Raw genomic sequence first — 26,209 nt, forward strand, 5'->3', positions numbered from 1 at the left:
TGGGATCTGAATTCAGACTGTGGCAAGAAAGGGAAATGAAGCAATTGATAATTGGTTTATAATTGGCATGAGCACTGGGATACTTGTAGGCCATCCAGAGAGATCATTCCAAATGTAAGCACATTGAGATAGTACAGAAGGATAAACAATAACAAAATGTAGAATATAGTGTTACAGTTGCAGTCAATTAAGTGAAAGGGCCACAATGAGGTAGATTGAGAAATCAAGAGTTTATTTTTCTCATACAAGTTATCTGTTCAGGAGTCTGACAACTGCTGTTCTCCAGGATGATGGTGCGTTTTTTCAAACTCTTGTATCTTCTGCCTGATGGGAGGGGGAGAAGAGAGATGACCGAGGTGGGAGGGGGCTTTGATTAACTTTGGTTGTTTTCCTGATGCAGTGAGAAGTGGAGACAGAATCAGTGGAGGAGAGGCTAGTTTTCTTGTGAAACGTACATAGATTGGGCTATGTTCAAAACTCTGCAATTTCTTGTGATCTTGGGAAGAGCAGTTGCCATAGCAAACTGAATCTGAATAGTATTTTTTTTATGGTGCATCTGTAAAAATTGCTAAGGGTTATCAAGGACATGCCAGATTTCCTTAGCTTTCTGAGGGAGGAGCAGTGCTGCCTCTTGGCCATTGTGTCTACATGATTAGACCAGGAAACATTTGTTGGTTATATTTACACCTAAGGACTTGAAGTTTTCAACTATTCCCCACCTCAGCACCACTGATGCAATTAATGGTCTGTACTTTGCCCCTCTTCCTGAAGTAGATGACCAGCTGATCTGTTTTGCTGACAATGAAAGAAAAGTTGTTATCTTGATACAATTCCACAAGGCTTTCTGTCTCCTTCCTGTACTCCATCTCATCCGTGTGTAACTCTCGGTTCAGCTATCGACTTAATCTAGGGGAAGACAGCCCTTGGCCCGGCCAAACTTAAGAAATCTTGTCTGGGTGGATGCTGCATGATGTGTTCCCCTGTTAAAAATCAGTATCACAAAATAACAAACAGTACACAATATGAAATTAAACGATTGAGTTTCATAATTCTTAATTTGACTATATGGTTAGTAAAGAAACGAAAAAAGAAAAGGGCCCATTCTCATGAAACAGTCTAATGCACAACGTTGAAGCTCACGGTTCAGTTCACTGGTTTCCTGTCGATCTCCTCCAAGCATAGCCGACCCTCAGACCCTTACTCCAAGTCCATTCCATCCAGCGGTCTACCAACTCTCTCCATTCACGTCCTCTCTCCTCAGCAAAAGACCGCAAAAGCCCTGCTCCAAGACCCACAAGAAAGTACAACATCCCCCTCACTGCATAGCCCCACATTCCAAAACCCCGTTATCTCTAGTCATAACCCAAACATTGCTGCTACGGAGAAGCCATTACATTAGCAATGAAACCTTACAGCACGTTATGCGTGTTTGAGATCTGGGCTACTGTGGTGGTATCATCTGCAAACTAGTAGAAGGGGTTCGGGCAAAAGCTGGTCGCACAGTTGTGAATGTTGTAGAGAGTAAAGTTGAGGATTGAGCCCACAGCCTTGCAGGGCACCAGTGCTGACTCCAGGGAGATGGCTTCAGCCATGGGCCTGTTTCAGTGGCAGGTGGGAGTTGTTGAGTTCCATGACCAGCATTAGAGTAAGTGGGTCAGTCAATGTTTGAGGCAGCCTAGGTGTTGAAAGGCCTGTTTTCATGTTGTATCTTTCTATGTCCTTGTGACACTATCTATGAATCCATATTATTATCTGTCTCTGTGACTCTGTAACAAATTGGCATATGTTTAATTAATAGAAAATGATCTTTGGTCCAAATTCTCCTCTGGTAGAAGATCTCTGCTGGAATGATAGAATTAATCCTGTCCTACCATACCATTCATTACAACAATGGATAAGTACAGGCTGCACCTATCACCTCCTTGTTTACAATGATGAGGTTCATATTCTCTATCATATATTTAGTTAAAGAATATTTGATAAATGTAGACACATTGCTAGGGAAAACATTGTTATGATTGCAATTCTTGCAATTAATGAGTACAGCATGTGGAGTAGACAGAAAAGCAAAATTAGTTCAGGTAATTAAATAATATGACATTTTGGGCAATTTTTCTGCACACTTGGCATTACAGATTTTGTTTCCATATTGTCCAGCACTGTTGCATTAAATGTGTATTTTCCAACCCATGATGGTGTGTTTTCTTTTTTTTTCCCCCATCAGTCATTGCTTAAAGATGCACGATGATTTTTGCCTTTAGAGAATACCAGTTAATGAGCTGTGCAGCTGTGAAGGTGATATGTAAGTGGGGAATTACACCAGAATCATAATGCTCTCTATAATAGTGACATTCTACATAATTTAATTTAACATTGCACAGAGGCCATGAGGATTGAGGGTTAATGAGCATCATCAGGAGGGAACGGCTGCATTCCTCCTTCCAACCCCCCCCCTCACATTTCCATTTCAGCCCATACATTTCACGTAATTTCCTGTCGAAACTGTGCCAGAGTGATGAGTAATGATCCTCCTTTGAGATGGCAAATTCTGATGGGAATGTTTTATTTGAAGGAACTTAATCCTTCTTAGCATTTATTGAAAGGGAAACCCTTGGCACACTTTAAACATACAAGTCTGAGCAAAACAGAAATTATAGAAACTATTGTGCAGATAATAATGGGGGAAAGACAAAAAAACTGTTAGATCTATATAGAAATATATGTTTAACTGGAGTCTGGAACACACGTTCAATACTCTAAGAGCTGTAAAAATTTATTATATGTGTCAAAATAAACAAAGCTTGCTTCAGGTATTTAAAGCATGATCATGATGAAGGTTCTCGGCTCGAAATGTCCATGAGGGTGCCAGACCTGCTGAGTTCCTCCAGCATTTTATGGGTGTTGCTCTGACTTTCCAGCACCTGCAGAATTTTGTGTGTTTAGATTTTACATTAATATTATTTTTGAGCATCCTTTCCTTAAAATAGACCAACCTTGTTTACAGCAGGATTCTGATGTTACGTGCTGCTCTGGAGTGGAATATAATTTTATTTGTTGCAAGGAAACATTACGTATGTATTCACAAAAACTATACAGTGGGACAAACATCAATTTATAATAAGTGTCTAGCTCAATCAGTAGATTTTATGGCTTGGAGATTTAATCACAAGCAGGTTTTGTGCAATTTGAGATTGATTTTATGCCTCAATTTGAGCACTCCATGGCATGCAGAACGTATAATGATTTTTGAGCGCATGATGCATTTGTTTGAAACATGGAATTGTCAGGGTGACATCAATTTTCATGCATCACACAATAGGCACCCTCCCTTTCAAACTGACCCATACACACAGCTACGAAATAGAGTGGGTGTGGATAAAAAATTGGGCCTTAATTGCAAATGCAAGTCTCCACTTGCGCTATTTAAAGAGATCATTAACAGGCTGCAAGTTTTTTGGGAAGTCATTTTAATGGTGCAGACACTGTAGCAGCTTTGAAGTGAAAATCAAAAACACCTCTCTGTGCTGTTTCATTCGGGCAACCAAAGGATTCTGGATCTTCCCTTGTATACCTCTTCACCTCGGATATCTGGGTCCCTGTAAATGAAAAGGGGTGTCTCCTTTGGGGTTATAATTCCATAATGCAAAATAATAAATGCAAAGTACAGAGTTAATGACATGACCATTAGCAGCATCAATGTACAGAGGGATGTTGGAGTCCATGTCCATAGCTGCCCAGAAGTGGATACACAGGTAGATGGGGTGGTAAAGAAGATGAATCACGTGTTTGCCTTTATTGGTTGCAGCATCGAGTATACAGGTAAAGGAAGTCATGTTGCAGTAATGTAAAATCTTATATGGGCTGTAATTCTGTATTGTGTGCAATTCTCGTTGCTCCATCACAAAACCGATGTGGAGGCTTTGGAAAAGGTACCACAGAGGTTTACCGGGTGCCACTTGGATCAGCAGTTGTGAGCTCGAAGAAGTTGGACAAACTTGGGTTGTTTTCTCTGGGGAGACCTGATAAAAGGTCATAAAAGTATGAGAGGCATAGATAGGGAAGACAGTCAGAATCACTTTTCTCAGGGTAGAAATATCAAATACTAGGGAGCATGTGCTTAAGGTAAGAGGGGGAAAGTTTAGAGGATGATTGGAGCAAATTTTTTTACACGAAGAGTGATAGGTATCTGGAGTAGGCTGAAAAGGATCATGGTAGCAGGTACTCTGGTGGCATACAAAAGACATGAATGTGCAGGGAAATGAGGGATATAGATCACCTGCTGGTGAAGAGATGTAGTTTAATTCGGGATTTTGTTTTATCTCAGAGATTGTAGACCATAGGGCCTGTTCCTGTGTGCTGCTGAATAGTTCTTTTATTCTTGTTACTCTCCAAACAGCAGTGGTTGGATGCAATGCTCCCCTTGTCCTTAGGAGATGCAGGTATGATGGTCATTAGCACAGGTTGATTTTAGCAGATGCGTGAAATTCCTTTGAACGTCTTAATGTGCCTAAAAGATAAATAGTCACAATTGGGTCCTCTACACAAGGTATGCATGCAAAAATATGCACTAATAGAAGTAGAAGAAGCCTTGTCATACTGTTGTGGCATGTTTATGGCCAATTATATTTCTTGCTTCTTACATTCAAGATATTTGATTAATAAAAACAGACCTGTCTTTTCGGGAAAAATATTCATTGTCTTCTTCCCTCGATGTAAAAAAAAATTCTGTGATACTTTTTAAAGTAAAGCAGTTTCTTCCTGTTCTGGCCAACATTTCTTCATCATCCACTTGCTTATTTGCTGTCTTTGTGACGTGCTATATGCAATTGATTTTTCCAATGGAATAATTTCAGTTGCTCATTGAAAAGTAATGAATTGCTTGTAAAACATTTCAGATACTCTTGGTATGAAAAACGGTGCTATGTAATTCTTTCCCCAATTACAGTAAAAATAATATTAAATATAAAGTAAACCATCCATCTGTATCTATTTCCATCTTAGGTAGGGGAACACTTGAGGGCATTTTAAACAACAAGTTCCAAATTTACAAATCTCGGAACCAAACTGGACTTGGGCAAACATGCTTAGATCTTGCAGTGACTTTTATATTTGAAGATGCTGTAATACTAATATGTAAAATTCTGTAGTTTTGTTTTACCTCTATAATTTTAAAACATTAACAGAACAGATGGATGTCAAATGACAGGCAATAATAACCTTTGGAAGCAAGAATGAGGGACCAGCTTGGAGCCCCTACTCTAAGTCCTGGGGAAGAAGCACATCAGTCTGGCTGACTCTCTCTTAGCCAATGAGGGAGTCAAAAATGTTGTAATGTGCAGGAAAACCAAGACTTCAGTGCTTCCTATCCAAAACTTTCTCTCCCACATTCAACCTACCTCAAATGACATGATCAAGCCTAACCTTAACAAGAGATTTAAAAGAAAACTCTGGGCTGTGCAGTCAAGATAGGAAATTCGAGCCACTTGTCTGTTGTAATGGGCAGGTAACACATTTACTTCCCATCCTTCTTTTTGAACCTTAACATCCACAAATCTGACTATAATTTCAGATTTTCAAACGTTGGGTTTGTTTAGTAAATATAACAGCATAATGGACGCTATCCTTGAGGCTTGGTGGTATGTGCTTTCAGGCTTTTATATCTTCCACCTGATGGGAGGAGGGAGAAGAGGGGATGTTCAGGGTTGAAGAATCTTTGATCTTGTTGGTTGCTTTACTGAGGCAACTGGAGTGTAGACAGTGTCCATGAAAGGAGGCTGGTTTTTGTAACGTGCTGAGCTATGTCCGCACTCTGCAGTTTCTTAGGATTTTACTGAATACAAGGTGCTGATCTGCCCAAAATCACATCCACATCATCAGCGGCAACCCAGCTGGGTAGCTCCTGAGGCTAAGATTATAACAGAATTTACATGGAAATTGATTCAACATTTGAAAGACCATGAGGAAAGGCTCAAGAAAAGAGTAGCTGATTCTGGTTGAAGAACATGACCACCAGTACAGGGGTTGAATGCAACTTTACGTCAGGATTTGACTCCCATCCACCATTGTTTACTTAGATACATACTGTTAGCGTGCATTGTCTGTGCTGTTTGACAGCCAGAAACATTAATTCCAAATCCAAACCATCACAAATATACAGTACGTCAAAATTTCATAACAAACTCCTCACCACCTTATTTTCTATATTTCCTTACAATATAGAAGGCAGCCATTCAGTCCATCAAGTCCATGCCAGCCCAGAGAGCAATCTCATTTTTCTACTAATTTCCCTGTGTCTATTCCCTTTGCATTTCCATCAACTTTTCCCAACCGCCGTACATTTGAACAATTTTGCAGTGGCCTGTTTATCTACTCTCCCACATCTTAGCGATGCAAGAGGAAACTGAAGGACATGCAAACACAGGGAGATGGCCACTGGACATCAGGATTGACTGCATCCCAATGTCACCCACAGTTATAGCCTTGTCTTTAACACCTCTAGTTGATTGTTCATTGGTCTTATTGATAGCCCCTGTGTTGTCATTCTATCTGAAAGTTATGCAAACACTCGTATCTATCCAGAATTAGTTACACTTTGTCTCCCAGCCACGTTCTCACTGACCCTTTTGCTTGCGTAATGGATTTTAATTGAAATGAGTGGAACAGAATTCCAGAACAAGAGTACAACACGGAAGTGCAACTATATTGCAGGTTCAGTACCTGTGATTGAAAATGAGTTTCTATCCCTTGTCCAAGTCCTTTGAATTCCTAATCCTCGCTTTCCCGAATTCGATCTCTGGGCTCATTTGCATCCACCTTTCCCTCTGTCATTTTCAATGTGACAACCTTTAACAGTCCCATACTCTGCCTTGCCTGCTGTATTAAACATGGTGTGCATTTGTGTATAATACTTAGCAGCCTGTCTGACCATCTCTACAGCTTTTATTACTTAATTTCAGATCCATTGTGAAAGTGGAAAAAGAGAATTATTTTTCTCTCTATTGAACTGTTCTGAATTATTTATTGGATCAAGCACAGTGTTCGTTTAAATCAAAGGATGTCTACTGGGATATTTTGGGTTACCATGGAAACTAAAAGCAGGCCATAAGCTGAAATTTTCATTGATCAGGTTCAACAAATTAAAACATCAGAATTGGTTGTGGGGGCAGCTGTGAGAGTGAAAACTCTTTAATCATACTGCAGTAGTTAAATTGTCTGTTCTTTTTCAAAAAAACGGCTCAAGGTGGTATACCAGGATTTGCTTTCCCATTTCAGTGTCTTCGGTGTATTGAAATGTATTTCATTCCGAAAACCTTGCACTAATATTTTGACTTTGGCACAAACTTGAATAGAACAGTAAAGATAAACATTAAGATTAAAAAGTTCAATAAAGAAAGATCTCCCCTTGACCAAGAGAGATGAAAGGAACCTTACTTTCATAGAGTGCTATAGCACAGGAGCAGGCCCTGTTGTCCATCTGGTCTGTTATTCTCCCAGTCCCATTGACCCGCACCTGGACTATAGCCCTCCATACTCCTCCCATTCGTGTACTTATCCAAATTTCTCTTAAGTATTGAAATTGAACTCACATCCACAACTTCATTCTACGCTCCCACCACCATCTGAGTGAAGAAGTTCCCCCTCACATTCCCCTTAACTATTATACCTTTCATCTACAAATATTTCAAGAATTAAAAACAATAATATGTTGGTCTTTCAGCCATCTATCAGAATCTACCTTTGAAGCAGTGCCAGTGACTGAGCATAGATTTCATTTGAGCCATTAAAGATTTTGGTCTGGTAAACAAAACAATATTATTTATAGGTTCTTTTCTTGAATCTTTTCTATGTTAAATCATGTCCTCAATTCCCCCACTAAAAGGGCCCTATTCAAAGCGTGTGGATAACTTGATATACTTTGTGTGAAGCCTAGCATATGGTGGCTAATAGCTTGAGGCCATTTCCTCTAATTGCAGCCCCAAACAATCCTTGTTGCTGTGTGATCTGCAGTAGGAACTGCTGGATACCATTATTCAGGAGGGCTGTATTCTTGCCACCACTGAAAGATAGTGTTACTTTCCTAGCTATTCGGCTCTTCTGAAATTAGCAGCAACATAATATTATTAATTATTAATATTTCCAAATATTATTCAGTTCAATTCAAAGTGCATAATGGATTTATCAATGACAATCTCTTATGGAAATATAGATGATGAGGATATTGAAGAGTCAAGATCTTAAGCTGTTGGTCAGGCTTTACAGTTAACATTTCACTCTGTTTGTCATTACATATACCGGTTTACTTGCTAAAATAGTCTTCGATGTAAATTAAAAGAATAAGTCATGAGGCCCTTTTTTTTTATATAAAATCAGGATTAATCTGATACAATCCTCATTTCCACTTTCACATATGCCCGTGGTAACCTTACACACTACTCCTATCACAAATCTGCCAATTCTTACCTTAAAAATATTCAAAGATGCTGTTTCCATTACCTCTGAATACAATGAGTTCCAAAATGCATGACACTCTGTGGGGGGGGAAAAAAAGTGCCTTTTCAGTCTTAACATAAGAAATAGGAGCAGGGATTGGCCATCTGGCCCGTCGAGCTTGCTCCACCATTCAATAAGATCATGGCTGATCTGACCATGGACTCATCTCTGCCTACATGACTTTTCCCCATAACCCTACTAATCAAAAATCTATCCTACCTTGTCTTAAATATATTCACCGAGGTAGCCTTGGCTGCATCATTGGGCAGAGAATTCCACTGATTCCCCACTGTCTGGGAAAAGCAGCTCCTCCTCATCTTCTATGGGAAAAAGTACAGTTGACGTTTCGGGCCAAAACCCTGGAGGAAAAAAAAGCTGAGGAGTAGATTTAAAAGGTGGGTGGAGGGGAGAGAGAAACACCAGGTGATAGATGAAACCTGGAGGGGAGGGATGAAATAAATAGCTGTGAAATTGCTATTTACTTCATCGCTTTCACCCTTAACCCATGACCTCTAGTCATAGTCCCACCCATCCTCAGCGGAAAAAGCCTGCTTGCATTTACCCTATCTATACTTCTCAAAATTTTGTATACTGTACCTCTATCAAATCTCCTCTCAATCTTCTACGTTCTACGTTCCAAGGAATAAAGTCCTAACCTATTCAATCTTTCCTTATAACTCAGGTCTTTCAGATCCGGCAAACATCCCTGTAAATGTTCTCTGTACTTTTTCAACTTTATTTATATTTTTCCTGTAGGTGACCAAAACTGTACACAATACTCCAAATTAGGCCTCACCAGTGTCTTACACAACTCCAAAATACCATCCCATCTCCTGTACTCAATTCTTTGATTTATTGTAAACTTTCTTTACAACTATATCTACTTGTGATACCACTTCCAATTAATTATGAATCTGTATTCCCAGATCCCTTTGTTCTACCGCGTTCTTCAGTGTCCTGCCGTTCACTGTGTAAGACGTACCGAAGTGCAAAACCTTGTACTTCTCTGCATTAAACTCCATCTGCCATTTTCAGCCCATTTTTCCAGCTGATCCAGATCCCGCTGCAAGACATGATAGCCGCCTTTGCTGTCCACTACACCCCAATCTTGGTGTCACCTGCAAATTTGCTGATTCAGTTAACCACTTTATCATCCGGATCAGTGATATAGATGACAAACAATAACAGACCCTGCACTGATCCCTGTAGCACTCCTCTGGTCATAGGCCTCCAGTCGGAGAGGCAACCATCTACCACCGCTCTCTGGCTTCTCCCACAAAGCCAATGTCTAATTGAACTAACACACATCAAAGTTGCTGGTGAACGCAGCAGGCCAAGCAGCATCTGTAGGAAGAGGTGCAGTCGACGTTTCAGGCCGAGACCCTTCGTCATCTTCCTGACGAAGGGTCTCGGCCTGAAACGTCGACTGCACCTCTTCCTACAGATGCTGCTTGGCCTGCTGCGTTCACCAGCAACTTTGATGTGTGTTGCTTGAATTTCCAGCATTTGCAGAATTCCTGTTGTTTACATCTAATTGAACTTACTGCCTCATCTTAAATACTGAGCGACTGAACCTTCTTGACCAATCTACCATGTGGGACCTTGTCAAATGTCTTGTAGACAACATCCACTGTCTTGCCTTCATCCACTTTCCTGGTAACTTCCTCAAAAGACTCTGTAAGATTGGTTAGACATGACCTACCATGCACAAAGCTATACTGACTACCTTTAATCAGTCCTTGTCTATCCACATACTTGCTGTATGTATCTGGTCCAATAATTTTCCCACTAATGATGTCAGGCTTACTGGCCTATAATTTCCTGGTTTATTTTTGGAGCACTTTTAAGCAGTGGTACAACATTGGCTATCCTCCAATCCTCTAGCACCTCCTTCTGGTTCCCCCACCCCCCACCTTCCCTTTCTCCATGGTTTACTCTCCTCTTCTATCAGATTCCTTCTTCTCCAGCCCTCTACCTTTTCTACCTTTCACCTCCCAGCTTCTTTCTTCATCCTCTCCCCCACCCACCTGGCTTTACCTATCACCTAGCTTGCAGTCCTTCCCCTCCCCGCCTTCTTATTCTGGCTTCTTTCCCCTTCTTTTCTAGTCCTGATGAAAGGTCTCGGCCCAAAACGTCGACTTGTTTTTTTCATTTCCATAGATACTGCCTGACCTGCTGAGTTCCTCCAGCATTTGTGTGTGTTGCTCTGGATTTCCAGCATCTCTTGTGTTTCTATCTACCAGTTCCCCTTTACCACACCCCATGTTACTTCTTTAAAGAACTCAAATCAGTCAACACAGTTCTATTTCAATCTTTGTCTGCTTCCTTTATTTACAGAAACTTTTTGCCCAGAATATTGAGCTTCTTCACTCACCTTTATTGTGCAAAGTATATATTTTTGATGTTAGTTCTATAATCCAGTCACTCAAGATGAAACAATTAAGATCACCACTGTCAAGTAATGTTTTCTTAATATCTCTTTCTCTCCATAATTACTGGTGAATTTGTATAACCATACCCACATATTATGCTTTTGCTTGATTTATAATATTTCAAGCAAAATTCTGCTGAATTAAAATTATCTACAAGAGTGATATTACATTTTTACACAAATATTGTTGTTGGCTTTCAAGTGATTGTCTCATTTATTTGATGTATGTGGAGCTTCTCTTGATTCAATAAACTAATAGGGCTTATTACTAATGTATAAATGATAGAAACATTAGTCTTCACATTAGAAAAGAAAAAGTGTAAGTGAACAAGTGATAAACTAATTATTTTTTTCTTGCCAGATTATACTAATGCAGAGTTCCAGATACTCATACTGTCACAATCAAGACCAATATCCATCCCTCAAATGCAGCACAAATCCAGCACTTCTGAGAAGGAGCGGCTGATTTAAAAAGCCGGTTGAGAGCAGCGAGCTAACCAGACCTTCGAGGTTGGAGGAGGCGAGGCAGGTGAAGCTAAGTACTGAAATTATCAGCTAATATAAGCAAGGCTCGCTGTAGGGGAGCGGCCTTGTCGAGGGAAGTGCCTTGTGAGATAAGTGTGAGTCTTTGGCTCAGGAGTCTTCGGCGAGGAGGCTGAGGGAAGAGACTACACCACAGTCGGAGAGGGTGAGAAGTGGAGAAGAGATGACCGCTGGGCTGATTCAGTGTGCTGCGTGCATGATGTGGGAGGTCAGGGACACTGATAGTGCCTCTGGCTCCTACACCTGCGGAAAATGTGTCCAGATTCAGCTTCTGAAGGACCGTGTTGCAGCACTGGAGAGGCAACTGGATGACGTTAGGTTAATCCGGGAGAACGAGAGTTTTCTGGACAGGACCTACAATGAGGTCGTTACACCCAGGATACAGGAGGAGAGTAGGAGGGCGACGATGAGCAAGGAAAGGGTGCTTGAAGTACAGGAGACCCCGGGGGATGTGCCTCTCGTAAACAGGTTCACCCTCTTGGAAGCTGTCGGGACAGAAGACAGTGCCAGTCTGAGGGGCCGACGGGCCTGTGAGTTAACAATTGGCGCTGAGGCAAACCCAAGGAGACAGACGTTAGGCAGAGCCGTGGTAGTAGGGGACTCCATAGTGAGAGGTACAGAAAGGGGTTTCTGCTGCAACAGGTGGGATTTAAGGATGGTGTGTTGCCTCCCTGGTGCCAGGATCCAGGACGTCACGGACCGATTGCAGGGAATCCTCAAGAGTGAAGGTGAACATCCAGAAGTGGTGGTGCATGTTGGCACATATGACATGGGGAAGAAGAGGAAAGACATTCTACAGCGTGACTTCAGAGAACTCGGAAGAAGGCTGAAAAGCAGGACTTCCAGGGTGGTTATCTCCGGTTTGCTTCCAGTTGCTGGAGTGGTCAAGAACAGGGAGATAATGGATCTGAATGTGTGGCTGAGGAACTGGTGCAGGAAGCAAGGATTTACATTCTTGGACCACTGGGGTATGTTTCGGGGTAAGGATGAATTGTACAAAAGGGACGGGTTGCACCTTAATAAGCGGGGCACCAGCATTCTGGCAGGCAGGTTTGCCTCTGCAACATGGGTGTGTTTAAACTAAGTTGTGGGGGGGAGGGGACAAACTGGAAACATAAGGATGGAGATAAAGGGAAAGTGAGAATAGGAAAAGTTGAGAAAGACAGCAGAATCAACAGAGCAGAAAGCTCAAGAAGGGATCGTACAGTATGGCCAAGTGAAATAGGAATTGATATGGGAGGTGAGGGGAGTAATGAATTAAACGTATTGTATATGAATGCATGGAGTATAAGAAATAAAGTGGATGGTCCTGAGGCACAGTTGGAAATTGGTAAGTATGATGTTGTGGGAATAACAGAGACATGGCTTCAAGTGGACAGGGCCTGGGAAATGAATATTCAAGGATATACGTCCTATCGAAAGGACAGACTGATGGGCAGAGGGGGTGGGGTGGCTCTGTTGGTGAGGAATGATATTCAGTCCCTTGCGAGGGGGGACATAGAATCAGGAGACGTAGAGTCAGTATGGATAGAACTGAGAAATTCTAAGGGTAGAAAGACCCTAATGGGAGTTATCTACAGGCCCCCAAACAGTATTCTGGATGTAGGGTGTAAGTTGAATCAAGAGTTAAAATTGGCATGTCGCAAAGGTAATGCTACAGTTGTTATGGGGGATTTCAGCATGCAGGTAGACTGGAGGAATCAGGTTGGTACTGGACCTCAAGAAAGGGAGTTTGTGGAGTCCCTCCGAGATGGATTCTTAGAACAGCTTGTACTGGAGCCTACCAGAGAGAATGCAATTCTAGATTTAGTGTTGTGCAATGAACCGGATTTGATCAGGGACCTCGAGGTAAAGGAGCCATTAGGAGGTAGTGACCATAATATGATGTTTTAATCTACAATTTGAGAGGGAGAAGGGAAACGCGGAAGTGTCAGTATTACAGTTGAACAAAGGGAACTATGGTGCTATGAGAGAGGATCAGGCCAAAGTTCAATGGAACAATACCCTAGCAGGGATGACAGTGGAACAGCAATGGCAAGTGTTTCTGGGAATAATGCAGAAGGTGGAGGATCAGTTCATTCCAAAGAAGAAGAAAGATCCTAAGGGGAGGCCGTGGCTGACAAGGGAAGTAATGGACAGCATAAAAATAAAAGAGAAGAAGTATAACATAGCAAAGACGAGTGGGAAGCCGGAGGATTGGGAATCTTTTAAAGAGCAACAGAAGGTAACTAAAAAGGCAATACGCGGAGAAAAAATGTGCTATGAAGGTAAACTAGCCAAGAATATAATGGAGGATAGTAAAAGCTTCTTTAGGTATGTAAAAAGGAAAAAAATAGTTAAGACCAAAATTGGGCCCTTGAAGACAGAAGCGGGTAAATTTATTATGGGGAACAAGGAAATGGCAGACGAGTTGAACAGGTACTTTGGATCTGTCTTCACTAGGGAAGACGCAAACAATCTCCCAGCTGTAGTAGTGGCCAAAAGACCTAGGGTAATGGATGAATTGAAGGAAATTTATATTAGGCAGGAATTGGTGTTGGATAGGCTGTTGGGTCTGAAGACTGATAAGTCCCCGGGACCTGATGGTCTGCATCCCAGGGTACTTAAGGAGGTGGCTTTAGAAATTGTGGATGCATTGGTAATCATTTTCCAATGTTCTATAGACTCAGGATCAGTTCCTGTGGATTGGAGGGTGGCTAATGTTGTCCCTCTCTCCAAGAAGGGAGGAAGAGAGAAAACAGGGAATTATAGACCGGTTAGCCTGACATCAGTGGTGGGAAAGATGCGGGAGTCAATTACAAAAGATGAAATTATGTCACATCTGGATAGTAGTAACAGGATTGGTCCGAGTCAGCATGGATTTACGAAGGGGAAATCGTGCTTGACTAATCTTCTGGAATTTTTTGAGGATGTAACTATGAAAATGGACAAGGGAGAGCCAGTGGATGTAGTGTACCTGGACTTTCAGAAAGCCTTTGATAAAGTCCCACACAGGAGATTGGTGTGCAAAATTAGGGCACATGATATTGGGGGCAGAGTACTGACATGGATTGAAAATTGGCTGGCTGACAGAAAACAAAGAGTAGCGATTAACGGGTCCCTTTCGGAATGGCAGGCGGTGACCAGTGGGGTACCGCAGGGTTCAGTGCTGGGACCGCAGCTGTTTACAATATATATTAATGATTTAGATGAGGGAATTAAAAGTAACATTAGCAAATTTGCCGATGACACAAAGCTGGGAGGTAGTGTGAAATGTGAGGAGGATGTTATGAGAATGCAGGGTGACTTGGACAGGCTGGGTGAGTGGGCAGATGCATGGCAGATGCAGTTTAATGTGGATAAATGTGAGGTTATCCACTTTGGTGGTAAGAACGGGAAGGCAGATTATTATCTAAATGGAGTCAAGTCAGGAAAAGGGGAAGCACAACGAGATCTAGGTGTTCTTGTACATCAGTCACTGAAAGCAAGCATGCAAGTACAGCAGGCAGTGAAAAAAGCTAATGGCATGCTGGCCTTCATAACAAAGGGAACAAGACCACACCTGGAGTACTGCGTACAGTTTTGGTCTCCAAAACTGAGGAAGACCAAATTTGAGGAAGGACATTCTTGCTATTGAGGGAGTGCAGCGTAGGTTTACAAGGTTAATTCCCGGGATGGCGGGACTGTCATATGTCGAAAGATTGGAGCAACTGGGCTTGTATACTCTGGAATTTAGAAGGCTGAGAGGGGATCTTATTGAAACATATAAGATTATTAAGGGATTGGACACGCTGCAGGCAGGAAGTATGTTCCCGCTGATGGGTGAGTCCAGAACCAGAGGCCACAGTTTAAGAATAAGGGATAGGCCATTTAGAACAGAGTTGAGGAAAAACTTTTTCACCCAGAGAGTGGTGGATATATGGAATGCTCTGCCCCAGAAGGCTGTGGAGGCCAAGTCTCTGGATGCTTTCAAGAAAGAGATGGATAGAGCTCTTAAAGATAGCGGAATCAAAGGTTATGGGGATAAGGCAGGAACTAGATACTGCTAGTGGATGATCAGCCATGATCACAGTGAATGGCGGTGCTGGCTCGAAGGGCCGAATGGCCTACTCCTGCACCTATTGTCTATTGTCTATTGAAACGTAAGTCATCACCTCCTTTCTTTCCATTTACTTTTTACATAATCAATTGGATCATGATTACCTGGCAGCTTTGAGTTGCAGGGGGTGGGGGGTTAGATAGTTAAAGGTAGTAAATAGCCAGTGTGGCAGTTTAATTGCCATTCTGCTGCTGGTCGTTTAGTAGACTGACCTGATTATGGTGCACATCTAAAAATACTTTCTGCAAAAATAATAGGGAGCCACGTATCTATAGTTTCTTTCCGATCATGGGCCAAATATACATTTCCAAGTATGAAGTGGGTTTTGTCTACAATTGCAAGCTTGACGTCTATCATGTAATAATAATTATTGCAAATGTGGACATATTCTACATTACATCTACTTTGCTTTCCTTTTTCACGATGTAAATATGACGTGACCAAAGCTGTACAAGTGTTCGATATTTCAGATCATTCCTGGATGAGCAACTGATGATTAGCAATCCATCAGTTGCTACAAACTGGATTGTACCTTCATGTGTTGAATCCAGATACATTGCAGAAAGCACTTATAGGTGTATTCCAGCTTCTGGTTCCATCACATCCTCTCGGGTTTCTCCATTTGTAACAGGCAATGTAACAAATAATTCTTTAGACCTTAAACTATAAATTGCCAGTTAGTTGGTTAAAGATAATGAGCAAAGGTGTTATAGATCACATTGCAGCATTATGGTTATTAATGTAGGTATACAATACAGAATGACTATTGAGATATTGTTGCTGCATACTTTGGTAACGTTGGGAGTTTGCTGCCTTCAGTGAGAATGTTCTGTTGATAACTCAGCCTTCACTATATATCTTTGCAGTCAGCAAAACTATTTATCCTTCCTTCGATGAACCTAGAGAGGAGAGACTGTGAGAGTTTATTGCTGCTGTTGGTGGATTTTCTAGCTCTCATCCTCTCTCTCTCTCATGTTCTCGCTCATTCTCGGTCATGCTCTCCTGCACATTCCCTCTCCCCCCTCACTCTTTCACTCTTTCCCTCGCTTCCTCCCCCTTCCCCTCCAACTCGTGATCCCCCTTATGCATTCACTCGCTCTCTCGCGCCAATTCTCTCAAGTAGTCTCACCTTGCACACGTTCTCTTCCACATTCTATCTCTCGCACTCACACTCCCTCACACATACACTGTTGCACATTTTCTCTCACACATCCTCTCTCTTGCATGCCTTCCCTCATGCTCCCACTTGAACATTTTCTCTGCTAATCTCTTTCTCATTCCCTCTTTCTCATCCTCTCTGCTCGGCCCCTTCTAATTTTTCCCCCTTAAGTGCTGTCAGGCTTTTTTCCCTTATTGCCAGTCTCCTTTTATCCCTCGAATCTAGGTTTTATGTCTTCAGGTCCTATGAAGCTTCATTTCATGAGGATTGTGGGTCATCAAATGCAGAGTCTACTCCAGTACAGCTCTATTGCAACGAAATGACTTGAAACTATGACGGTGCCTTGGGCTTTCTTGTTATTTCTAATGCTCAGAGGATAAAATATTGCTTTCATCTGAAAACAGCAAACACTCCACACTGCAGGAAGGAAACCCCGTTATGGTTCTAACTACTTGGCAAAATTTATGACACGCAGCCATCATTCTCCTGAAAGCTCTCTATTGGTGGCTGTTATATCCTAGCAGAACGAAACAAAACTGGGTGGTAATATTTCATCAGAAGTGACAATGCAATTCATTTTCCATAAGTTGTCCACAACTTCAGGACTTCCACATAAATACAGAAATACTTTCTCTCCTGTCCCTGTAGGGTATCTAAACCCATCAGCTTGTTTTCACCTGTTTCTATGGTTTTGTCTTGATTGCTTGTTCATGACTGAGTTGGTAGTAATGCCTTCACCAGTTGAAACTATTCTACTTCCAAATGCACTAAACAGGAGATGAACATCCTCCAGCACTATGGTAAAGAAGCTTCCACACCTCTCTATAGACGTGTTGCTCACTTTGGCTGATGATGAAAGGTGCTGTTGTTGGGGCCCCTATCATTTACTTAGTGAGTCACCAGCCTACCACTTGTGTGTAAGTGAAGATCTATAGATGCAAATCAGCTTTAGAACTGGATTATCAGAAGAGCTTGATCACCCACCTTAGCCTTATCACATAGCTTCAGTTTGCCAATGGTCCTGAGATCTGCGTTTCAGATAAGTTAGTAGTTCACATCCTTGACCATTCCATCAGGACACGTGCCTCCCGCTCAGCCTGTAATGTGAACTCCATTTTCTTCTTAAGCACCTTGATGACTTGTATCAGTGTTCCCAATGCCTACTTGACTGCAATACTGAACAGAGATTTCTCTCGATAATCTAAGTTTCATTGAAGAATCCTAGTTCAACTCAACAGTTTGCTCACTTGGGTCACCTACAAATTACAGCACCATTACGGCCCCACCAAAAGCTTGTTTTCCCGAAGATTTTTGTTTATAACAAGAAACATGTTCTGTTTGGAGTGTTTGATTCCCTAGCAAAATGATAACTGGCCTTTGAAATTAGTTGTGACCTAAATTAAATTATCTAATATGGTATTACAATTGAAGAGCACAGGTATCTCTTGTGAAGCTAAGAGAAGCAAAAATCACAATGAGAGGGTATTTTCTGGTCACTGAAGATTGGATTCTCTTGTGGTAGATTGAAGGTCAAATATTTCTGTTACCAGGAGGGTATTTCTTATTGTCACCAATGTTCTTTTGTTACAAAAACACAACTTTTAACACAAAGTCTAAAAAATGGAATATTTTTCTTTAACATCTATATTCACTCTATCAATCTCAGTTGTTCCTATAAATGGAATATAATTATAATAAATATAATATAATAATATAATAAATATAATTCCATATTTTAGCAAACACAAGGATGAAAGCATAAACATGAGAAAGTCTGCAGATGTTGGAAATCCAGCGCAACACACACAAAATGCTGAAGAAACTCAGCAGGCCGGGCAGCATCTATGGAAATGAAGAGATAGTTGATGTTTTGGGCTGAGACCCTTCTTCAAGACTAAGAAGGAAGGGAGAAGACAGCAGAATAAAGAGGTGGGGGGAGGCAAAGGAGGATAGCTAGAAGGTGAAACTTCTAAGGTACGAAAGGTCAAGGGCCGGAGAAGAAGGAACCTGATAGAAGAGGAGAGTAGACCATAGGAAAAAGGGATGGAGGATGGGATGCAGGGGGAAGTAATATGCAGGTGAGAAGAGGTAAAAGGGCAGGGGGAATTTGTTTATCAGAAGAAGAAATCAATATTCATGACATCAAGTTGGAGGCTACCCAGATGGAATATAAGGTGTTGCTCCTATAAGGAATACAAGGAAGATGAGGGTGGCCTCAGCTTGGCACAAGAGAGGGCTATGGACTGACTTGTCAGAATGGCAAAGGGAATTGGAATTAAAATGTTTGGCCAGCAGGAAGTCCTGCTTGTGGCAGATGGTGTGGATGTGCTCACCAAGCAGTCACCCAGTTCATGATGGGTCTCACTAATGTGGAGGATGCCGCATCGGGAGCACCAGACACAATGGGCAACACCAGCAGATCTGCAGGTTAAGTGTTGCCTCACCTGAAAGGACTGCCTGGGGTCCTGAATCGAAGTGTGTGGGCAGGTGTGGACATTTGCGGAAGTAAATGCCTGGAGGGAGATTTAGTGGGAAGGGGCAAATGGACAAGGGAATCACCCAGGGAGTGATCCCTGTGGAAAGTGGGGTGGGGGAGGTCAAGATATATTTAGTGGTAGGATCTTTTGGAGATAGCAGGTTTCATAGAAACATAGAAAATAGGTGCAGGAGTAGGCCATTCGGCCCTTCGAGCCTGCACCGCCATTTATTATGATCATGGCTGATCATCCAACTCAGAACCCAGCCTTCCCTCCATACCCCCTGACCCCTGTAGCCACAAGGGCCATATCTAACTTCCTTTTAAACATAGCTAATGAACTGGCCTCAACAGTTTGCTGTGGCAGAGAATTCCACAGATTCACCACTCTCTGTGTGAAGAAGTTTTTCCTAACCTTGGTCCTAAAAGGCTTCCCCTCTATCCTCAAACTGTGACCCCTCGTTCTAGACCTCCCCAACATCGGGAACAATCTTCCCGCATCTAGCCTGTCCAATCCCTTTAGGATCTTATACATTTCAATCAGATCCCCCCTCAATCTTCTAAATTCCAACGAGTACAAGCCCAGTTCATCCAGTCTTTCTTCATATGAAAGACCTGCCATCCCAGGAATCAATCTGGTGAACCTTCTTTGTACTCCCTCTATGGCAAAGATGTCTTTCCTCAGATTAGGGGACCAAAACTGCACACAATACTCCAGGTGTGGTCTCACCAAGGCCTTGTACAACTGCAGTAGTACCTCCCTGCTCCTGTACTCGAATCCTCTCGCTATAAATGCCAGCATACCGTTCGCCTTTTTCACCGCCTGCTGTACCTGCATGCCCACTTTCAATGACTGGTGTATAATGACACCCAGGTCTCGTTGCACCTCCCCTTTTCCTAATCGGCCACCATTCAGATAATAATCTGTTTTCCTATTTTTGCCACCAAAGTGGATAACTTCACATTTATCCACATTAAATTGCATCTGCCATGAGTTTGCCCACTCACCCAACCTATCCAAGTCACCCTGCATCCTCTTAGCATCCTCCTCACTGCTAACACTGCCACCCAGCTTCGTGTCATCCGCAAACTTGGAGATGCTGCATTTAATTCCCTCATCCAAGTCATTAATATATATTGTAAACAACTGGGGTCCCAGCACTGAGCCTTGCGGTACCCCACTAGTCACCGCCTGCCATTCTGAAAAGGTCCCGTTTATTCCCACTCTTTGCTTCCTGTCTGCTAACCAATTCTCCACCCACACCAATACCTTACCCCCAATACCGTGTGCTTTAAGTTTGCACACTAATCTCCTATGTGGGACCTTGTCAAAAGCCTTTTGAAAATCCAAATATACCACATCCACTGGTTCTCCCCTATCCACTCTACTAGTTACATCCTCAAAAAATTCTATGAGATTCGTCAGACATGATTTTCCTTTCACAAATCCATGCTGACTTTGTCCGATCATTTCACCGCTTTCCAAATGTGCTGTTATCACATCCTTGATAACTGACTCCAGCAGTTTCCCCACCACCGACGTTAGGCTAACCGGCCTATAATTCCCCGGTTTCTCTCTCTCTCCTTTTTTAAAAAGTGGGGTTACATTAGCCACCCTCCAATCCTCAGGAACTAGTCCAGAATCTAACGAGTTTTGAAAAATTATCACTAATGCATCCACTATTTCTTGGGCCACTTCCTTAAGCACTCTGGGATGCAGACCATCTGGCCCTGGGGATTTATCTGCCTTCAATCCCTTCAATTTACCTAACACCACTTCCCTACTAACATGTATTTCGCTCAGTTCCTCCATCTCACTGGACCCTCTGTCCCTTACTATTTCTGGAAGATTATTTATGTCCTCCTTAGTGAAGACAGAACCAAAGTAATTATTCAATTGATCTGCCATGTCCTTGCTCCCCATAATCAATTCACCTGTTTCTGTTTGCAGGGGACCTACATTTGTCTTTATCAGTCTTTTCCTTTTTACATATCTATAAAAGCTTTTACAGTCCATTTTTATGTTCTCTGCCAGTTTTCTCTCATAATCTGTTTTCCCCTTCCTAATTAAGCCCTTTGTCCTCCTCTGCTGAACTCTGAATTTCTCCCAGTCCTCAGGTGAGCCACTTTCTCTGGCTAATTTGTATGCTACTTCTTTGGAATTGATACTATCCCTAATTTCTCTTGTCAGCCACGGGTGCACTACCTTCCTTGATTTATTCTTTTGCCAAACTGGGATGAACAATTGTTGTAGTTCATCCATGCAACCTTTAAATGCCTGCCATTGCATATCCACCGTCAATCCTTGAAGTGTCATTTGCCAGTCTATCTTAGCTAATTCATGTCTCATACCTTCAAAGTTACCCCTCTTTAAGTTCAGAACCTTTGTTTCTGAATTAACTACGTCACTCTCCATGTTAATGAAGAATTCCACCATATTATGGTCACTCTTACCCAAGGGGCCTCTCACGACAAGATCGCTAATTAACCCTTCCTCATTGCTCAAAACCCAGTCCAGAATAGCCTGCTCTCTAGTCGGTTCCTCGACATGTTGGTTCAAAAAACCATCCCGCATACATTCCAAGAAATCCTCTTCCTCAGCACCTTTACCAATTTGGTTCACCCAGTCTACATGTAGATTGAAGTCACCCACTATAACTGCTGTTCCTTTATTGCACACATTTCTAATTTCCTGTTTAATACCATCTCCGACCTCACTACTACTGTTAGGTGGCCTGTACACAACTCCCACCAGCGTCTTCTGCCCCTTAGTGTTACGCAGCTCTACCCATATCGATTCCACATCTTCCCGGCTTATGTCCTTCCTTTCTATTGCGTTAATCTCTTTTTTAACCAGCAACGCCACCCCACCTCCCCTTCCTTCGTGTCTATCCCTCCTGAATATTGAATATCCCTGAACGTTGAGCTCCCATCCCTGGTCACCCTGGAGCCATGTCTCTGTGATCCCAACTATATCATAATCGGAGGATAATGTGTTAGATGCAGAGGCTGATGGGGTGGTAGGTGAGGACAAGAAGAACTCTATCACTGTTAAGGTGGTGGGAAGATGGGGTGAGCACGGATGTACTGAAAATAAAGGAGGTGCAGGTGAGGACAGCATCAATAGTGGAGGGAAGGAAACCCCAGTCTTTTAAAGGAGGAGGACATCTCTAATGTTATGGAACAGAAAGCAGTGTCCTGAGAACAGATGCAGCGGAGATGAAGAAACTAAGGAAAGGGAATAGGGTTTTTACAGGAGACAGGGTGGGAAAAGGTATTGTTGATATAAACATGGGAATCAGTAGGCTTATAAAATATGTTGGTTAACAGTCTGTCTCCAGAGAAGGAGACAGAGAGATTGAGAAAAGGGAAAGAGGTGTCAGAGATGGACCAAGTGAATTTAAAGGCAACGTGGAAGTTAGAGGCAAAGTTGATTAAATTGATGAGCTCAGTGTGGGTGCATGAAGCATCAACAATGCAATCGTCAATGTACTGAGGAAGAGTTGGGGTGTATTACTGGGGAAGGGTTCAAACATGGTCTGTTCTATGTAGCCAACAAAGAGGCAGGCATAGCTGGGGCCCTGGCAAGTGCCAATGGCTACCCCTCGAGTTTGGAAAAAGTGGGGGGAGCCGAAGGAAAAATTGTTGAGGGTTAGGACCATTTCTGCCAGACGGAGGAGGGTGGTAGTGGAGGGGGATTGGTTGGTTGTTTTGTCAAGAAAGGAGGGGAGAGCTTTGAGCCTTCTTGATGGGGGATAGAAGTGTATAGGGACTAGACATCCATGCTGAAGATGAAAGTATAATTCAGAATTAGATTTATTATCATTACCTTAGGGAACAGGAAATCTGTTATTTTGCAGCGACAGTAAAGTGCAAGGATATAAAATTGCTATAAGTTACAAAAGAAAATAAATATTGCGAAAAAGGAATACTGAGGTGCTTACTGGTCATAAGTACACAAACTTAAGAAATCGGCATTATAACGTTGTGTTTTAGGCCGTATAAATTTTGTTAAAAGAAATATTTCATAGAAACATATAAAAACTACAGCTCAATACAGGCCCTTCAGCCCGCAATGCTGTGCCGAACATGTACTTACTTTAGAAATTACCTAGGACTACCCATAGCCCTGTATTTTTCTGAGCTCCATGTACCTGTCCAGGAGTCTCTTAAAAGACTCCATCGTATCCACCTCCACTACCATCACCGGCAGCCCATTCCACACACTCGCCACTCTCTGCATAAAAAAAACTTACCCTTGACATCTCCTCTGTACCTACTTCCAAGCACCTTAAGACTATGCCCTCTCGTGTTAGCCATTTCAGCCCTGGGTAGAAGCCTCTGGCTATCCACACGATCAATGCGTCTCATCATCTTATACACCTCTATCAGGTCACCTCTCATCCTCCATCGCTCCAAGGAGAAAAGACCACTTAAAAATGGAAATAACTAAATAATTTGCTTTAGAACTGTATGATTGAAGAATATTAGCAAGTGGAGGTAACTCTATTGCTCTTAAAAAATAACATAAACGACATTGAGTGGCCCTCGTTTTAACATCCTAAACAAATGATTGCACATCAGTGGTTTTGTACTCACTCAGCCCTGGATTGTTAAACAGGAATGTTTATACTCACGTCTTTGAAATGTGAACCCTTTACCTTTCAAATTGTGGGTAGAAGTGCCATCAAATGAGGCAAAGCTAACTCTATGATCAAAGGAAGATCCACCATTCTCCAATATCTTTTTCCAACCCAAAGAGCAAATATCAGCATTTTCAGGAGGGATTCAACGCCTCTCCGACAACCGAAAGCACATTTTTTCTGCAGATCACCTAATTCCGACCAGAAGAAACAATGGCCACTTTAATTATTCCCATCCTCAATAAAACAACCATTTATCCATTTGTGCTAATTGTGTAATAATAGTGATTCTCATTATTCACTATTTTATAATTTCTCTGAAATATTCCAAGTTACTACTGACTTTAATTGCTCTAAAATGCAGTTATTTATTAAATAGAGTACAGAAGCAGTCCTTGCTGATCATCAAGTACCCATCCATTGCACTATACAAGTAAATACAGTCCTAACAAAGGGTCTCGGCCCGAAACATCAACTGTACCTCTTCCTATAAATGCTGCCTGGCCTTTCAGGGGTTTTGGATTTTGGAATTTCAGATAAGGGGTGCTCAACCTGTACCAATCTCCCTCTGGATGAAAAAGTTGCCTCTCAGGTTCCTATTAAATCTTCACCCTCTCACCATTAAACCTTGCCCTCTAGTTCTTGATTCTGCAACCCTGAGAAAAAGACTAGGCACATTCACACCATCTGTGCTTCAGATAATTTTATGCACCTCTCTAAGATCACCACCCGTTCTCCTATGCTCCGATGAAAAAGTCCCAACCTGCTCAACCTCTCCTCATAATTCAGTCCTGGCAACATCCTTTTAAATTTCCGCTGCACTCTTTTCAGCTTAACGGCATCTTTCTCATAGCACGATGACCAAAACTGAACACAATATTCCAAATGAGACCTCACCAGTATCTTGTACAATGACAAAATAGCATCCTATCTTCCATTCTCATTGTCCTGACTGATGAAGGACAGTATGCCGAAAGCCACTTTTACCACCCTATCGGCCTGCAATGCCATTTTCAGGGAACCATGTACTTGTACTCCGAGACCCCTCTTTCCTACAACACTCCCCAGGGCCCCACCATTGACTGTGAAGGTCCTACCCCGATTTGTCTTCCCAAATTGTAATACCTTGCACTTATCAAAATTAAATTCCATTTCCCATGCTTCAGTCCACTTACTCAGCTGATCAGAATCTCTCGGTAAATCGTGATACTCAACATCTTCATTGAAAGAATTTTGAGGCGTATGATCCCTCCCATCACATTATAAGAACAGAATATTGTGTATTTTAACACCTTATATTCCATCTGGGTAGCCTCCAACCTGATGGCATGAACATCGACTTCTCTAACTTCCGCTAAGGCCCCACCTCCCCCTCGTACCCCATCTGTTACTCATTTTTATGCACACATTCTTTCTCTCACTCTCCTTTTTCTCCCTCTGTCCCTCTGAATATACCTCTTGCCCATCCTCTGGGTCACACCCCCACCCCCCCCCGTCTTTCTTCCCGGACCTCCTGTCCCATGATCCTCTCGTATCCCCTTTTGCCTATCACCTGTCCAGCTTTCGGCTCTATCCCTCCCCCTCCTGTCTTCTCCTATCATTTTGGATCTCCCCCTCCCCCTCCAACTTTCAAATCCCTTACTCACTCTTCCTTCAGTTAGTCCTGACGAAGGGTCTCGGCCTGAAACGTCGACTGCACCTCTTCCTATAGATGCTGCTTGGCCTGCTGCGTTCACCAGCAACTTTGATGTATATTGTGTATTTTATATAGGTGAAGGAAGGATAAATTCAAACCTCAGTATTGCTTTTTTATTTGCACAATTTGCCTTCTTTTGCATATTGTTTTTTGTCAGTCTTTATTTCTGTATAGCTGTTTTTTTATAAATTCAATTATATTTCTTATAAATGCCTGCAAGAAAAAGGAACTCAAGATAGTATATGTACTGATATATTTACTTTGACTTTTGAACTTTGAAATCTGAATTGCATCATTTTTATCACTGGGATATCTAAATGAATGTTTTTATGTGGCAACTTGATTTACAGATAGTCCTTGTGTGTTATCTATTCAGACATCATAAATCAGTGCAAACATATACAAATATTTTGCCTGCTGCCATCAGTCTTTCCAAAGGCACCGACTCCTGTTGTTATCAGTTAAGATCATTCAGCAGGAATTCCTTTTAGTTCCTCTGTGTGAACTAAAATTTGCTCTACTTTTATATCAAAAGCCATTTGGGTTGGAAAGTTCTTTGAACCACTAAGAGAGGAGACAGGGTTCCTGGGTCATTCATTTATCATTAATGGATGCTATTTGGTAATGACAAACTTCAAAAGGAATAATTTGACATCAGCAGGCTAACTTCTTTATCTTAAAGAGCAAGGAGCA

At 42.0% G+C, this 26,209-nt stretch overlaps 1 protein-coding gene across 6 annotated transcripts in view; it reads left to right on the plus strand.

The window, feature by feature from the left end:
• Nucleotides 1-26,209, plus strand: part of gpr45 (G protein-coupled receptor 45) — a 55,723-nt gene that overhangs the window by 25,964 nt on the left and 3,550 nt on the right. For 3 of the 6 annotated variants that reach the window (XM_063054029.1, XM_063054034.1, XM_063054030.1), the window contains 2 exons: nt 11,283-11,450; nt 12,146-12,444. The exons of 1 other annotated variant lie outside the window; for it this stretch is intronic. The gene's annotated coding sequence lies outside the window, so the exon portion shown is untranslated. The remainder of the gene's footprint in view (nt 1-11,282; nt 11,451-12,145; nt 12,445-26,209) is intronic. 2 more of the 6 variants (XM_063054031.1, XM_063054033.1) reach the window with 2 other exon arrangements.

The sequence above is a fragment of the Mobula hypostoma genome, chromosome 7, assembly GCF_963921235.1.
Source record: "Mobula hypostoma chromosome 7, sMobHyp1.1, whole genome shotgun sequence".
NCBI classification, from domain to species: domain Eukaryota; kingdom Metazoa; phylum Chordata; class Chondrichthyes; order Myliobatiformes; family Myliobatidae; genus Mobula; species Mobula hypostoma.